Source organism: Delphinapterus leucas, chromosome 2, assembly GCF_059928025.1.
Source record: "Delphinapterus leucas isolate spDelLeu-1000000601 "Yukka" chromosome 2, BTC_Dleu_Yukka2, whole genome shotgun sequence".
In the NCBI taxonomy this organism is placed as follows: domain Eukaryota; kingdom Metazoa; phylum Chordata; class Mammalia; order Artiodactyla; family Monodontidae; genus Delphinapterus; species Delphinapterus leucas.
The window spans coordinates 42,652,807-42,667,028 of NC_143130.1; the positions used below are offsets into that span (position 1 = coordinate 42,652,807).

At 49.0% G+C, this 14,222-nt stretch overlaps 1 protein-coding gene across 1 annotated transcript in view; it reads left to right on the top strand.

Annotated features, from left to right (window-relative positions):
- Window positions 1-14,222, top strand: part of LOC111169328 (NT-3 growth factor receptor) — a 107,665-nt gene that overhangs the window by 42,000 nt on the left and 51,443 nt on the right. The window lies entirely within an intron of this gene.

Sequence of the window (14,222 nt, forward strand, 5' to 3'; positions counted from 1 at the left end):
AGGAATTTATGCGCCCCTGAGGGAAGCCAGGCAAATGATGCCTCCACGTGCAGGTGAGAGGGTCACACACCTACACCAGCAGCCACGAAGACACAAGTCCCCAGTAACTGGAGGGTGAGGGGGGGGATCACTGGTCATTGCAACTGGGTGAGGATGGTTTGATAAAAGCTTAGTGGAGGGAGGAAGATGCGGCATATTGGCACCTGAAAAAAGACGTTCAGCTTCACGAACATTCGTTGGGTACCCAGGGGCGGGCTGGCTGGCAGACAGGAACAGTAGCTCAGAGGAAGCAGGAGGGAACGAGTCCCAGCGGCAAGTGCTTTGTTGGGTTGACTTGTAAAGTGCAGCCTGTGTTCTACTAGAAGGCGGGGTGTGTGAGGGGAGAGATGGGGAAGAGGGTCTCACACTACATGCATGTCACAGCCTCAACCAGTGCAGCTACAAGCACTGTCACTCTCCTGACCAAGGAGGCCCCAGTTCCTGATCTCAATGCCTGTACAATCCAGTGACGGCTTGTGAAGAAAAAAACTCACTTCTTTTTCTCTGCTCTCAATACAGTTCTTCACTTCTGGCCATCTAACATGTGATTTCCCCCCATACTAATCAATCCTGTAATTCTCTCTGGTCACTGAGTGAGTGTCCTACAATTCAAAGCAATTCTGACACCGCCTACCTGGAGTGAGTGTCAGATCCCACAGGTGAGGACTTGGTCTCATAAGACTACATCACCCCACTACTTCCGATGCCAATCACAAGTCCAGGCTGTCACCTGAGCTTCTGACTGACAAGCTATAGATCAGAGGTTCCCAGGACCCCCTCCTTGGGTTTGGTAATTTGCTACAGTAGCTCACTGAACTTGGGAAAACAGTTTACTTACTGTTTATTATTACCAGTTTATTATAAAAGGATACCACTCAGGAGCAGCCAGGTGGAAGAGATGCAAAGGGCGAGGTATGGATGGGGTCACGGAGGTTCCACGCCCTCTCCAGGTGCGCCACCCTCCCAGCCCCTCCACGTGGTCATGAACCCAGAGGATCCCTGAACCCCACTTAGGATTTTTATGGAGGCTTCATTATGTAGGCATAATTGATTAACTTCTTGGCCTTTGATGATTAATTCAACCTCCAGTCAGGTGGGGCTGAAAGTTCCAACCCTGTCATCACTTGGTTGCGTTCCTTGGCTGCCAGCTCCCATCCTGAGGCTCTCCAGGAGCTCCCAGCCAAGGGCTATCTTATTATCATACAAAAAGACACATCACAAAAAGACACAGCACTGGAGATTCCAAGGGTTTTAGGAGCTATGTGTCTGAAAATGGGAGCAGAGACCCAGTATATGTATTTTCTTATGATGTCACATTGCTTTTCTTTTTGGAAGGGACAATCATCATTCTCTGAGCTCTGGCATATTCCAGACAATGTGCTACGTCTTGTACAAACACTATTTTAATTCATCTTTATGATGCCTCCATGAAATTGGCATCACTATCCTTATTTTATAGATGCAGAAATTGAGGCCATGGGAGGTTACCCAGCTAGCCAGTGGCAGGCTGGAGATTCAAGTTCATTGCTGACTCCAAAGCCTATTATTTTTTATTGCACCAAACTGCTTCCAAAAGTCTAGAGAAGAACTAGGGAGGAGAAGGATGGTGAAGCTTGATAGGCTGGCTTCTCTGCTGAGGTGAGCACACCTCCCTCACACAGCCTGACTTTTTATTTTCTGTGACAGAAGCATGAGGGGATATATGGAGGATATATATAGAAGATGAGAGTTACAAAAGCCATTCATACAAGTCCAACTCGCAGTCCCCCCTTCCTCTCAGCTTTGGTTTGGAGTTGAGCTTCAGGGAAACATTTCACCAGTGCAATGGGTTGGACACAGGAAATAGAGAAAAAGTTGCTTCTTTCCTCCAAGGATCTGTGCCCCTTTGTCCATCCTCTTCTCCTCAGCTACAGCTTTCCCTGCAGACTTTAGCTTCCTAAGATGTTTCAGTTTGGCGTGAGAAGCATTTGTTAGCCATTGTAGGGTTTTGAGCCTTTAAGGGACAGGTTCAGTGTCATCATTGGGAGAGTAGAGCCTAGAACAGGCTGGAAGCTGAAAGGTCTGCTACAAGGTTGTTGTATCCATCTGGACATGAGGCTCTCTCAGGTAGGGGCTGTGGACATAAAAAGATGAGGGGAGCTACTAGAAATATCAGCAGAGGAGAGATTAGTAGGACTTGAATCTGAAAAGGAGTGAGAGAGAGATATCAAAAGTCTTCTTGGATAGATATGGTTAATAGATGGTATTTATGTTGCCCTTCTGTATCCTGTGCCCTTCTGTATCCTGTGCCCAGGGCAGACATCACTAATCAATCACAGTTCTTTTTTGGGCTCAACCACAGACTCCTTCTAAACACAGCAATCTGTGTTAACTCTCACTAACCCACTGGTATTGCACGTAAGTTGAAATCTACTCGATCTCTGCTCTAATGTTTCAAGTCAGGAGGACTCAGCAGAGGTAGTTTGGGAGAATTCAGGAGGTAAGAGTAAGCTGTTCTGTCTATGTTTTTGTTCTTAGGTGTCCAGGGGAATGCGTATTGTGAGAACAGGAAGACAGGACAGTGGAGAGGTTAGGCATTAAGGGTAGAGCTGTAGAGCTGGAATTCATCTCTAATTAGGCAGTAATTGAAGTCATGTGAATGGAGGGATGTCTTCCAACAGAGTGAGTAGATGGGGAAGAGAACAGAGAGCTTATTGCCAGAGGATAGGAAACTGCTCACGATGCTGAAGCAAGAAAGTGAAAAAAGTTAACAAGAGAAAAAACTGCATCTCTCCAGCCCCCAAAGTGGAATCCTTTGGAAACTTAAGGAACTGAAGTGCTGGTTTCCTTACAGATTACAAGGGTTAATGCTGTTGACGCCTTCCTTTTAGGTCTCGGATATGAGCCAGTGTTTCTTCCAGCAGTGATGCTTTAAAGGAGCCTCTCTCCCTGCAGTCTCCCACTCCACATCCTGTTTCCGGTCTTGGGCCAGCTCACCCTTCTTCCTTTGTGCCGTGACTTCTCTCTTCTCTGTGGTTTGGTCCCATCCCAGCTTGCTGTGCAGAGGGAAGGCTAGGTACCACACTTGTGATCTTGTCTTCCTGATGGCTACCTTAACTAATCACTCTGAAACCCTTAGGTTCTGGGGATAATTATTCCCGCAAAGTCAAGGACTCCCTTTCCTTCCAGTGACCTGGAATTACCCTCTCGCAATGAAAGCACCCAGAGCTTTGGAGCGACTTCTCCGCATTAACTCTGAGGCCGAGTTGCAGCGAGGAAATCTACCCTTTTAATAGGGGAAAATATTGCCCTCGTAAGTCTTTATGCAACACACTTGAGCCTAATGCTCACTTACCAATTTGCCTTTATAACTTCCATTTTGAGTGAATTAAGTCCTCCATACGGGTAGTTATTAAAGAAGTGATAAGTGCTTTATAATTCAGTAAAGGGTAGCCTGGCCATTTCAGATTTTCCTAAGGAAATTGGCCACTCGAAAGGCAGCACTTTCAGGACCGCTGCGGCCAGCTGCTCTTAGGCCCAGAGCTTGCGCTATTGGATTACTTTCAAGCCAGCTGCTCCGGCCTCGAGTAGACTTTCCTTCTCACTCAGACTTTCTCCTCCAAGGCCCATTGGGGAGAAAGGGTCAAAGCTAATGTGTCTCTCCCTGCCTCAGGCTGTTTCTGCTCTTGATCAGAGACCTCCTCTTTCTCTCCTAGTTCAAAGCTGAGATGTCTAGTAGGGACTGGAGGGTTTATGATCAATGTGGTTTGCGTCTCATCTGTAGACAAGAGGGGACTGTCTCCAAGGGGCCACAGGGCTGTGCCTCCCTCCCCTACCCGCCAGGCACAGCTTGCTTCTTTACACCTTTGTCTTTTCAAATAGTTGGAGAAAATGCTGGTCCCGTCAAGACCTGGGGAACCATAGCCTTTTCATGACTTGCTGCAAGGTCCCAGGGTTCTGAGGAAGTACAGTCATTTATTAATTTGTCCGTTTAAATCTTCTACCTTGTACTAAGAACTGGGCTGAGTGTTGTGGATACAGTAGTGAACAAGATAGGTTGCCTGCCCTCAGAGAGCTTGCATTCTGTTGGGGGAGAGACACAGTCAACAAGTAAACACACACATGAGGTAATTATAGATTTTGTCAAATGATATAAAGGATGTACCTAGAGTGACATTTCTCAACCTTGGCACTACTGACATTCTGGAGGGGATAACTCTTTGTTGTGAGGGGCTGTCTTGTGTTGTAGGATATTTAGTTACATCCTTGGCCCCTACCCACTAGATGCAGTAGCCCCTCCCCAGTCATGACAACCAAAAATGTCCCCAGACATTGCCAAGTGTTCTCTGAGGGCTTAAATCCACCCCGGCTTGAGAACTATTGATCCAGAGGAAGGTGATACAGAATGTCTTTAGGTGGTTGGTCAGGGAAGGCCTCCCTGAGGAGATGACATTGAAGGGGAGTCCAAGTGCTTTTAAGGACAAAACCAACTGCAAAGGTCCTGAGAGGGGGGAGGGAACTTGATGTTTTGAGGACTAGAAAGAAGACCAGTGGGAGGAAAGCCAAGTGAACAAGGGTAAGGTTAGTCTGAGCTGAGGAGGGAGAGAGATGAGCCAGACACGGAGGATCTTGCTGGCTGAGGTGGAGTCTGAATTCCATCTCAAGTGCAGAAGCCATTGGAGGTTTCTTTTTGTGGGGAGTGGGTGGGGGAGGGGGACATGATCTGATTTATGTTATGAAAAGCTCATTCAGCCTTCTGTGCGAGGACAGGTTTAGTCAGGTGGGAGTGGAAGCAGTGGTCATGCTTTTGAGGCAGTGGTCTTTGTGAGGGGCGATGGTGGCCTGGGTGATCAGGGGTGATAAGAGTGGAGGTTCTGAGGAGCGGACAGAGCTGATGATCTCCTGTGGAGGTGGACTTGCTAAGGGGCGGCTGTTGGAGGGAAGGAAGGGAGCAATCAATGATGATGAAGTTTGACTTGGACGACCGGGTGGTACCAGTGTCATTTACTGAGATGGAGAAGCCCAAGTGGGAGGACAGCAAGGGCTGGTGTTGGACCTGCGGACGTATCAGGGAAGAGCCTGGAGCTCAGTGGAGAGGTCTGACTAGAGACACCTTTGGGCGCTTGGATGGTGTTTGGAGCCAAGCACCTGGGTGAGATCCCTGTGGCCGGGTGGGGGCAAAACCTGGAGACTCCACCACTGAGGGGTCAGACAAAGACTATGGAACCAGCAAAGGAGACTAAGAAGGGCCAGCCAGGGAGATAGAAAGAAACCCGGCAGAGAGCGGAGTTAAGGAATTCCTAGAGAAGAGAATGTTTTCAGAAGGAGAGAGTAGTTAACTAGGTGAAATGCCACCAAGAGACTGGGAAACTGGGTGGCAGAGAAGAACTTGCCAACGTGGAAGCCACTGGTGACTTGACAGTGTAGTTTCAGTGGAGTGGTGGGAACAGAAGACAGATTGGGGTGAAGAATCAAAGGGAGGTGAGGAAGTGAGGCCTGGGAATATAGACAATTCTTTTGAAAACATTTGTCATACGGAGCTGGAGAGACATGAGTTGGTAGCTGGAGAACATGGAGTCCAGGAGATTTTCTTTGAAATGGGCTCTCCTAGGATGTGTTTGTATGCTGATGGAAAAATCTAAGAGGGTGAGAGTGGGGGGACAGAGGAGAGAGGGAGAAAATAGGAATGAGTCCTCGAGAAGGTGTCTCGAGGGGTGAGGGCAGGGGAAGGTCCACAGGGGGGCTGGTAGAGGGCTAAACACTTAAGCTCTGCTGTTGATCACTTCGGGGTTCATTCATTCCTTCAGCCAGATGTCACTGAGCATTTGCATGGCACTGGGGACACAAACCCCAGGTCAGTGCCCTCAGAAAACTCATGTTCTGGTGAAGGTCATCGTCACCTGGGCAAGGGAAAGATGGAAAAGCTGAGCTCAGGTGTCAAGAGCATTCCCATCTCATCTGCTGCCATGTTTGCTGAGAGGAGGCCCTGCCCACTCCCCCACTCCTGACCCCCGTGGTGGGCAGTAGACATGACATCTGGTCCTGGGGGGGGGGATCTGGGCCTCCTGAGACCTCTGGGATCACCCCGTTTCTGGGCTCTGTAGTGATGCCCCAAGTTGCCTGTCCCCAGTTGGGATGTTGAATGGTGTGCCCTGGGCCACATTCCTCCTCAGAGATCAAGTTCAGGGTTCCTGTGGGATTGGCCCAGGGCTCTGGGCTGCTCAGCTGGGCCCAGGGTGAGGACCTTGCCAGTGCTGAGCCTGGAAAACCTCTGGCATGAGTTGGGTCATCGAGGTGGCTATTTAGCACCAACCTGGATGGCTTCCCAGGCATGTACTTATCCTGGGGTAACTGCCCTTATTTGAGATTCTGGAGGTGAGGGAGTGGGGAAGAAGACAGATAGGATCTCTGTTCTCAAGTATCATAGTTCTAGAGACACGACAAACACGTAATCAAATAATCAAATAAGACAATTACAGATGGTTATGAAAGGCTGTGAAGGACATAAACGGGCTTGCGCCAGAGCAGCTGGCGGGGAAGGGAGGGTGGGCTCACAGAGGAGCCGGCTTCTCTGAGAAGGTGACCTTGGAGGGGAGACCTGAGGGATTAAAAGGAGTCAGGGAAGGCATTTCATGGAAGTTCTGACTGGGAATAAGCCTGGCAGGTTTAAAAAACAGAAGGCACGTCAGCGTGGCCAGGGCCTAGAAAACCAGCGGAATGTGTTCAGCGAAGGGACTATGGAAGCAGCTAACAATCAGCTCATGAGGGACCTCGTAGGCCACGGCCCGGGTTTTGGATTTTATTGTAAGGACCAAAGGAAGCAGTTGGAGGGTTATAAGCAGGGGAGGGGATGATCACTCTGGAGCAGAGACTGTGGAAGGAGAAGAGTGAAAGCAGGGAGGCCAGCTAGGAGGCAGTGGCCGTTTGCAGTTAGAGGCGGTGGCTCCCTGGTGTGCGGATGTGTGGACAGCAGTGAAAATAGGGAGAAACAGACAGACTGGTGATGGGCAGGTCAGTCTGATCACAGGCTGGGACCCAAGCAGGGCAGCTTGGACTCCCCAGTGAGCTGGCTGAGTTCCAGATGTGTGCCCTTGACCTTTTCTGTTAGGAGACGCAGCATTTCAGCACCTGAAGAGCACAGGTGTGCACACAAACATACCCCGTTCGTTCCTGGCACGAGCTTTGGAATTGATCAGGAAGCCAGCACAGATGCTGCCATCTTCCATCTGTTCACCACACGATCTGAATGTTCCTTTCTGCAGTCCCGGGGGTGTCTGTGATGTGGGGCTGGTTCACCGTGGTCCTTGGCGGGCAGCTGCTTGTAGAGCTGGTGTGCTCACGTGCTGTCATGCCAGGGTTGCCAGCCCAGGAAGGCTCCCCAGGCTTCTAGTATCCCCCTTGACAGCTGTCAAGGGAGGGAGAACCGGGTGACTTGGCTGGTGTGATCCGATGCAGCTCTCCTCCAGCCCCCCTGGTGCCTGCGCTCCATGGAGCTGTTGCTCCAGACGGTTTGTTTATAATGCTAAACATATCAGATAATTGAAAGCTAATGCTTCTGTCTGGATCACTAGACATAATATGCCTGGATAACAAATCAATTTCCTCCTTGGCCTGCAAGGCTGGGAAGTCAAACACCCGGCACATCCTTTGTGTGTGTGCAAGTATGTGCGTGTGCGTGTGTGTGCACGCTCATGCATGTGTGTGCTCCAACGCTGACTTATTAGAAAATGAGATTCCAGGCTAGTTTCCCCAGGCACCCAACTCTGTCTTAGAACAGGATTCAGGTGAGAAGGTGATGGGAGCCTCAGGTCTGACAGGGGACAGGGGCATCTGGTGATGAAGCCACACCTGTCGAGCCTTGTTTTCCGAAGCTCTTATGTTCTGTGTTGGAGGCGTGGAGAATTCATATACAGAACATCTGAGAAACACCAGTTTCAGCTACCTCCTGCCAGGATACAGCTCCAAGAATGAATATACTGAATATAATATACTAGTGATGGTGCCACCAGGAAAATGTGAATTATGAATTACCAACAAGAATGCTTACTTATCTGGCGAGCTCAATTATCCAGAAAGGGAATGCGAAACAAAGTAAGAAAACAAGGGCAAATATCTACCTCTCTCTCTCTCTCTCTCTCTCTCTCTCTCTCTCTCTCTGTGTGTGTGTGTGTGTGTGTGTGCGCGCGCTTGCTTGCTTGCTTGCTTGCATGTCTGTGCCTGAAGTTTTTCATATTCCCTAAAATCCTTATTCAGATTCTTTTTACTCTTACTGAAGGCACAGTTCCAAAGACAGTCATGGAATCAGCTATGCATTGCATTAGTGCTAGGCGTCAGAGCCGAATGGAGGACGTGGGCATGGCCTCATCTAATCCCCATGGCCGTTGGATTTCCTACTAGGAAACTGAGGTCTGGAGAGGCTGGAGTAACTGGCCCAGAGGCATCAGGCTTCTAAGCACAGAGCTGGGTGTCGTCTCCAGGTCAGCCTACCTTCAGGGTGCCTGCTCTTGACCTCTGTTCTCCAATGGACTGCAGAGCAGACTGGTCTCAGCATGTTGCAAGGTCCCCGGGGGCACAGCCCAATAGCAAAGAAGAGCCAGAAAACCATTAAAAATGAAGGCAATTGCGATTAGAATTCAAGAGTCATTTCAGGGTAGGACCACTTTGGGTAGGGGTGCAGGCTCTGCTTACTTTGAGAGCCTCTAGTGGTGTCACTGTGCTACAGCTCAGTGGGCTAGGTAGGTTGATCACGATGATCCAGGATCATCAAGGAAATCTAAGCCGTGTTCTGTTTACTCTGCTTCAAAAGTCAAGGAGGTGTGTAATGAGTTTTTTGGGAAAAAAGAAACATTCAGCAAGGAAGTTGAACACGCAGAGGGTTTTTTAAAATAAATTTATTTATTTAATTAATTTATTTTTGTCTGTGTTGGGTTTTTATTGCTGCGCACGGGCTTTCTCTAGTTGAGGCGAGGGGGGGCTACTCTTCATTGTGGTGTGCGGGCTTCTCATTGTGTTGGTTTCTCTTGTTGCGGAGCACGGGCTCTACGCGCGCGGGCTTCAGTAGTTGCAGCACGCGGGCTCAGTAGTTGTGGCTCACAGGCTCTAGAGTGCAGGCTCAGTAGTTGTGGCGCACGGGCTTAGTTGCTCTGTGGCATGTGGGATCTTCCCAGACCAGGCCTCGAACCCGTGTCCCCTGCATTGGCAGACGATTCTCAACCACTGCGCCACCAGGGAAGCCCCATGCCGAAGTTTTGCATTTAAATTTAGTTGTCTGGAAAATTTGGTTATGAAGAACAGCTCATTAATAGCGGTGAGGAATCACAGTGAAAATAACAGCCATCTGACAGCAAGGGAGGAGAGAGGAAAGCTTGGGAAAATGAAGAAATACTGGGCCTGCCACATCTAAAGGAAGGGAGGATGCTCCCTTGTCCCACCAACCAATCCTTGTCTTGCTGATTACCCAGGTGAGGAGGAAAGTTCTGCCAGATGAAGGGTGCTTTGCCCCTCTCATGGGCCTCCCCAACAAACTTAGTCCCCTGGTGTTGGATGGACTTGAACGTCTCAGTGTTCTAGGGTTTTCTGTGTTTAGGATTTAAATATTGGAGGTATAAGCAACTCTTAAACGTATCTACATGGCATGTTTTTAATTAAAATAGGGACCACAGTCTGTACCATCTAATTTTTATATGCTTGGAGATTGCCAACTCATTACCATACTGGCCCAAGCCAAACAGAAGGAGGAAGAAGCAATGGTACAAAAGCACAATTGGATTTAATCTAGCACGAAGGATTTTTATGTTCCCTGTGAAAGTATTAATTAATACTTCATTTGTATCCTAGCTCATTTCCACAGGGGTCCGAAGCAACTGTGGATTGGGTTTATCTGCTCCAGGAATGGTTGCTGGGTGAGCCACTGGGAGTGGCTCCTTTCCTCCCAAGTCCACCTGGAAGCAGCATGTACTTTGACCATGGGACCCCCAAGATCTCATTGAAGTTTTCTGAGCTGTAGCCCTAAGCCCAGCTCCGGCTTGGGAGCTCAGTGTTGTCATGAATTAAGCCTCACTTCCTCCCTCTCTCTGGAGCAGTGTTGCATATCGGCTCCTGGCAGAGTCATGATTCTGTGGTGTCAGGGAAGGGCAGTGGCGAGAGGGCAGGGACAGGGCATTGCGTTGACTCTCTGGATGGCACATTTCGTATTTCCATGCAATGACGAGGCCTTAGAAATGCAGAAGGATAACTTTCAGTGGAGGGACAAGGCACTAGGCAGTGGATTCCAGCCAGAGCTTGGTGAGAAGAGACCATTATTGCTTTTAGAATGTGTAACCTGGCTTGGGCCAAGGTCCAGTGGGCCAAAGACCCCTCATTTCCTCTCAAGTAATGCCCTTGTCACGGGAGTGTCCTGAGAACCATGGCTTTTGATTTTCTTCTCTCACCTGGACCCTGTGACCTAGAGGCAAGCTTTTTGGTGTTGGCCTGGGGCCTTTTGGCGTTTGCTGCAAAACAATCATTTTCAAAATTATGTCTGAAGCCATGAAACTTTTTTTTCAATGGAATCTTAGGTAGAAGCCTTGTATAATAAAGCAGGGTTTCCCAACCTCGATGCTGTGGACATTTGGGGCTGATAATTCTTTGTTGTGGGCATGCTGCCCTGTGCATTATTGAAATGTTTAGGAGCATCCCTGTGGATGCCGGTGTCACTCCCTGTCCCCCAGTTGTGACCACCAAAAATGTTTCCAGACATTGTCAAATGTCCCCTGGGGGACAAAATCGCCTCCAGTTGGGAACCATTGTATTCAAGGGACTAAAGTGGAGGTAATTAAAGTAGGGATGGGAGCCTGGAGTCACACTGAGAGCAAGGCTTCAGGTCTCTGTGGGGCATCTACCACCACACACTGCCTGAGCAGACAGATGCAGGATCTGGCGGTCCCACTGACCCATGTTCCTGGCATCGCTCTGAGTTCTCGTCTCCCCACAGCGGCAGCAGGCGTGTGAGATGCCTCTGCTCGGGGGGGGGGGGGGCTGGTGCAGCCTGTGGTCCTGGAACAGGGTGACCAGTGACTGCCCCGTACAGGGCTCAAGGGCCTAACCTTCCTTCAAAAACATCATTCTTGATTGTTTTTCAAATGACAAAATCAGTGCTCCGTGAAAACAACCTGGACGACCCAGAAAAGCACACAAAAAGAAGTCACATGTAACTGTACTAGGCGGAGGGAACCACCGTTTACCACAAACCAAACCAAAGCAGACTGCTCTCATACTTTATCTATTTATTATATTTTTAGAGCCTGCCTTTTAAACTTAAAACTCATGGCCTCCCTATTAGCACAAAGCAGCCAGCAGAGTTACCATAACTGACCCCCCGGGCTGGTACCAAGTGGTGAGTCATCGAGAAAACTTGGCAGGTGCCCTGCCCACGTCAACTGCAAATGTCAGGCTGCACCTTCGCCACCCTGCTTTTCCCTGGGAACCCGCTCTGCACTGCCGTCTGTGCATCCTCTGAAGCTGTTTATAATTTCTGCTTGAACAGTTTTCCTGGAGGTCATGAATGACAGGTTTACTGTCCCTCCACCCTTCTGCCCCTCAGAGTTTTTAATCAGTGATTGCTGAGAGGTGACAACTTCCAGCAGAACCAGCTTGCCCTTTTTAGCTTGAAAACTGAGAAAAGATTGCTCAGCCTCTACAAAGCCTAGGTTTAAAAACAATCATCACAGGCACTACCTGAAGACTGACTGTGCGTCCCAGCTGCCGAAAGGGCTTTTTAACACAGCCTTTCAATCTTCATGTCCTTCTTATGATGAAGACATTTCATTGATATTATCCCCATTTGACAGATGATGAAACTGAGGCACAGACAGGTGAAGTAACCTGCACAGGGTCACACAGTATCCTGGCAGCCTGGCGCTATGCAGGTCAGCAACCTTTTTCTGTAAAAGGCCAGAAAGTCAATATTTTAGGCGAGTCTCTGCAGCTCCATCTCATCTCCATCTTTGTGGGGAAAAGTGGTCACAGACAAGAGTAAATGAGTAGATATGAAAACGGACATTTATATTTCATATACTTTTCACATGTCACAAAATAGGATTCTACTTTTGATTTTTAAGAAAATGTAAAAACGATTCTTCTTTCTCAGGCTGTACAGAAATGAGCGGTGGGTTGGAATTTGTAGTTTGCTGGCCTGGCTCTGGAGCCCCAACTCCTAGCCACACTGTTGCACCGTTGCTGTAAAAGTGCTATTCCCCCATGTAGGAAAACTCAGACCCAAAAGAGGATGCAGGGGCCATATGCTATTGACCAGGGAGTCCTTTGCACCAAGGACTTCAGCCATTGTCCTGCCATGTCTCGGTGTGTGCCTATGCAGGGGAAGGGTCATTTGTGGGCATAAGGGCAGGAGGGCTGAGAGGGGTAAAGTATTAGAATGCAATAATGACTGACACCTCAGCCATAATAAAAACACATTTCTGGAATTCTAATGTGGGCTCAGAAAAATGATTTCATTTATTTAAACAACTTGATTGACAGCTGCTTGTTGGAAGTAGATTCGTGTCTGAAGCTGGGCTCCCATGAATGAATGGCCGCCTGCAGAAACACTGCAGTCTACTTGGTGGGTGGTTTACATGGACCGAGGGCCCAGTGAAAACTCTGGGTGGGAGTGGGGCTGGTCCAGGTCCTTCTACCACTTCTGGCCTTCCTTTTCATCTGACATGGAGCCAGGGTCCCTGCCCTGGCGAGACCAGACCAAGCAAACTGTCGTGGGGCCATGAGGCTTCCAGGGAGAAGGCTTTGGAGTTGGAATTCAGTACTGACCTGGCCACCTGGTCCATGTCCCCAGCAGATGCCAGTGTGTCTGGCTGCTTAGCAGGGGCTCCGAGAGAATGTGGTACAAAAAGGGCTCTTGGCATACCTTGTTACTGCGCGACTCTGAAATGCTTCCAGAGGCCCTGGCCACCACCTCCCTGTGGCCTTCCTGGCTCCAGCTCCACTTGATGGCAGATGGCAGAGCCACGGGTGGGGTGGGGCTAGGGAGGAGACGTCTGGGGAAGGTGGCTGCCACTTTTCTGTGCCTCGGGTAGCTCTGTCCCAGGGTGAGCTGTCACTTCTTTTCCCTCCTTGCAAAGAGCAGGCTTAGACTTTGGGGGCACTGACAGGAGAGTCACATCCCAGGAGGGCAGCTTGGGCAGCGGGAAGCCTTTTCCCGTGGCCCCTTGAAGCTCCTTGGGGTAGCGGGTGTGTATGAATGGTCTTCGCTCAGACAGCTCTAGAGCTGGAAAGGACCTTGGTAATCAACAGTCTGATGGTTCTCTACCTTGACACCAAAAGCAGTAACGAGGATGTTTGTCCCTGGTGTTTTGTCAATATAAAACAAACAAATAAAGCAACAAAGGAAATCAAGTGCATACCCATGATAAGCCCTTCCATGCTAACAGTACTTTCAAGAATTCCTTTGCTTTGGGCTGGAATTTACCCACTGGGTGAATCAGCCCTGGTTTATGCCTGCTGATGAAAAGCTCTGGTTAATAGTGATTTATATCTTGGATTAATAAATCCGAGAAGATGAATTAATTATTACTTAATAAATGTGTGTGCTTTTTCGACACATGTTTAGGGAGCTAAATATTAAGACTCTTGGGAGTAAGTTCTAAAACGAGATCTTTGTGAAGAGATGGGGGAGAAACTGCTGATCTGGTGCAACCCTCTGTCTTTACAAATGAGGACACCAGAGGCCCAGAGAGCTGAAAGCTCATGTTCAAAGCCACGGCTGCTTAAGTCACAGAGATGAGGCTGGAATCAGGCGTCTCGGCTGCCAGCCTCATGTTCTTTCCATGACACCCAGGCCTGTGGTCGCCCCTCCTTTGTGGAGTTGATTCTGCCTTATCAAGCCATTGATGTTCTTGAACTCCAGATGGATTGGGCCGTGGTCACCCAAAGGGGGTCATCAATGTCTGGCCCCTGGGGGACCCTGAGGAGGTGTGTGTTCCTTCTGGGCTTTTCCACCCCCAAGCCATGTTCACCAGCAAGCCCCCCTACACACCCCCTTTATTTAAACCACGTCATTTGTATTGTCTTTACGGGCAGGAACTTAAGAAAACGAGGCTGTCCTTTAAACAATCCTATAAATGAAAAAGAATGAAAGAGAATGGAAGGAAACTAAGTCAGGAAGACCCACAGGGAGATTGGATCTCAAGAATTTAAAGAGTAGTTTTTCTGGA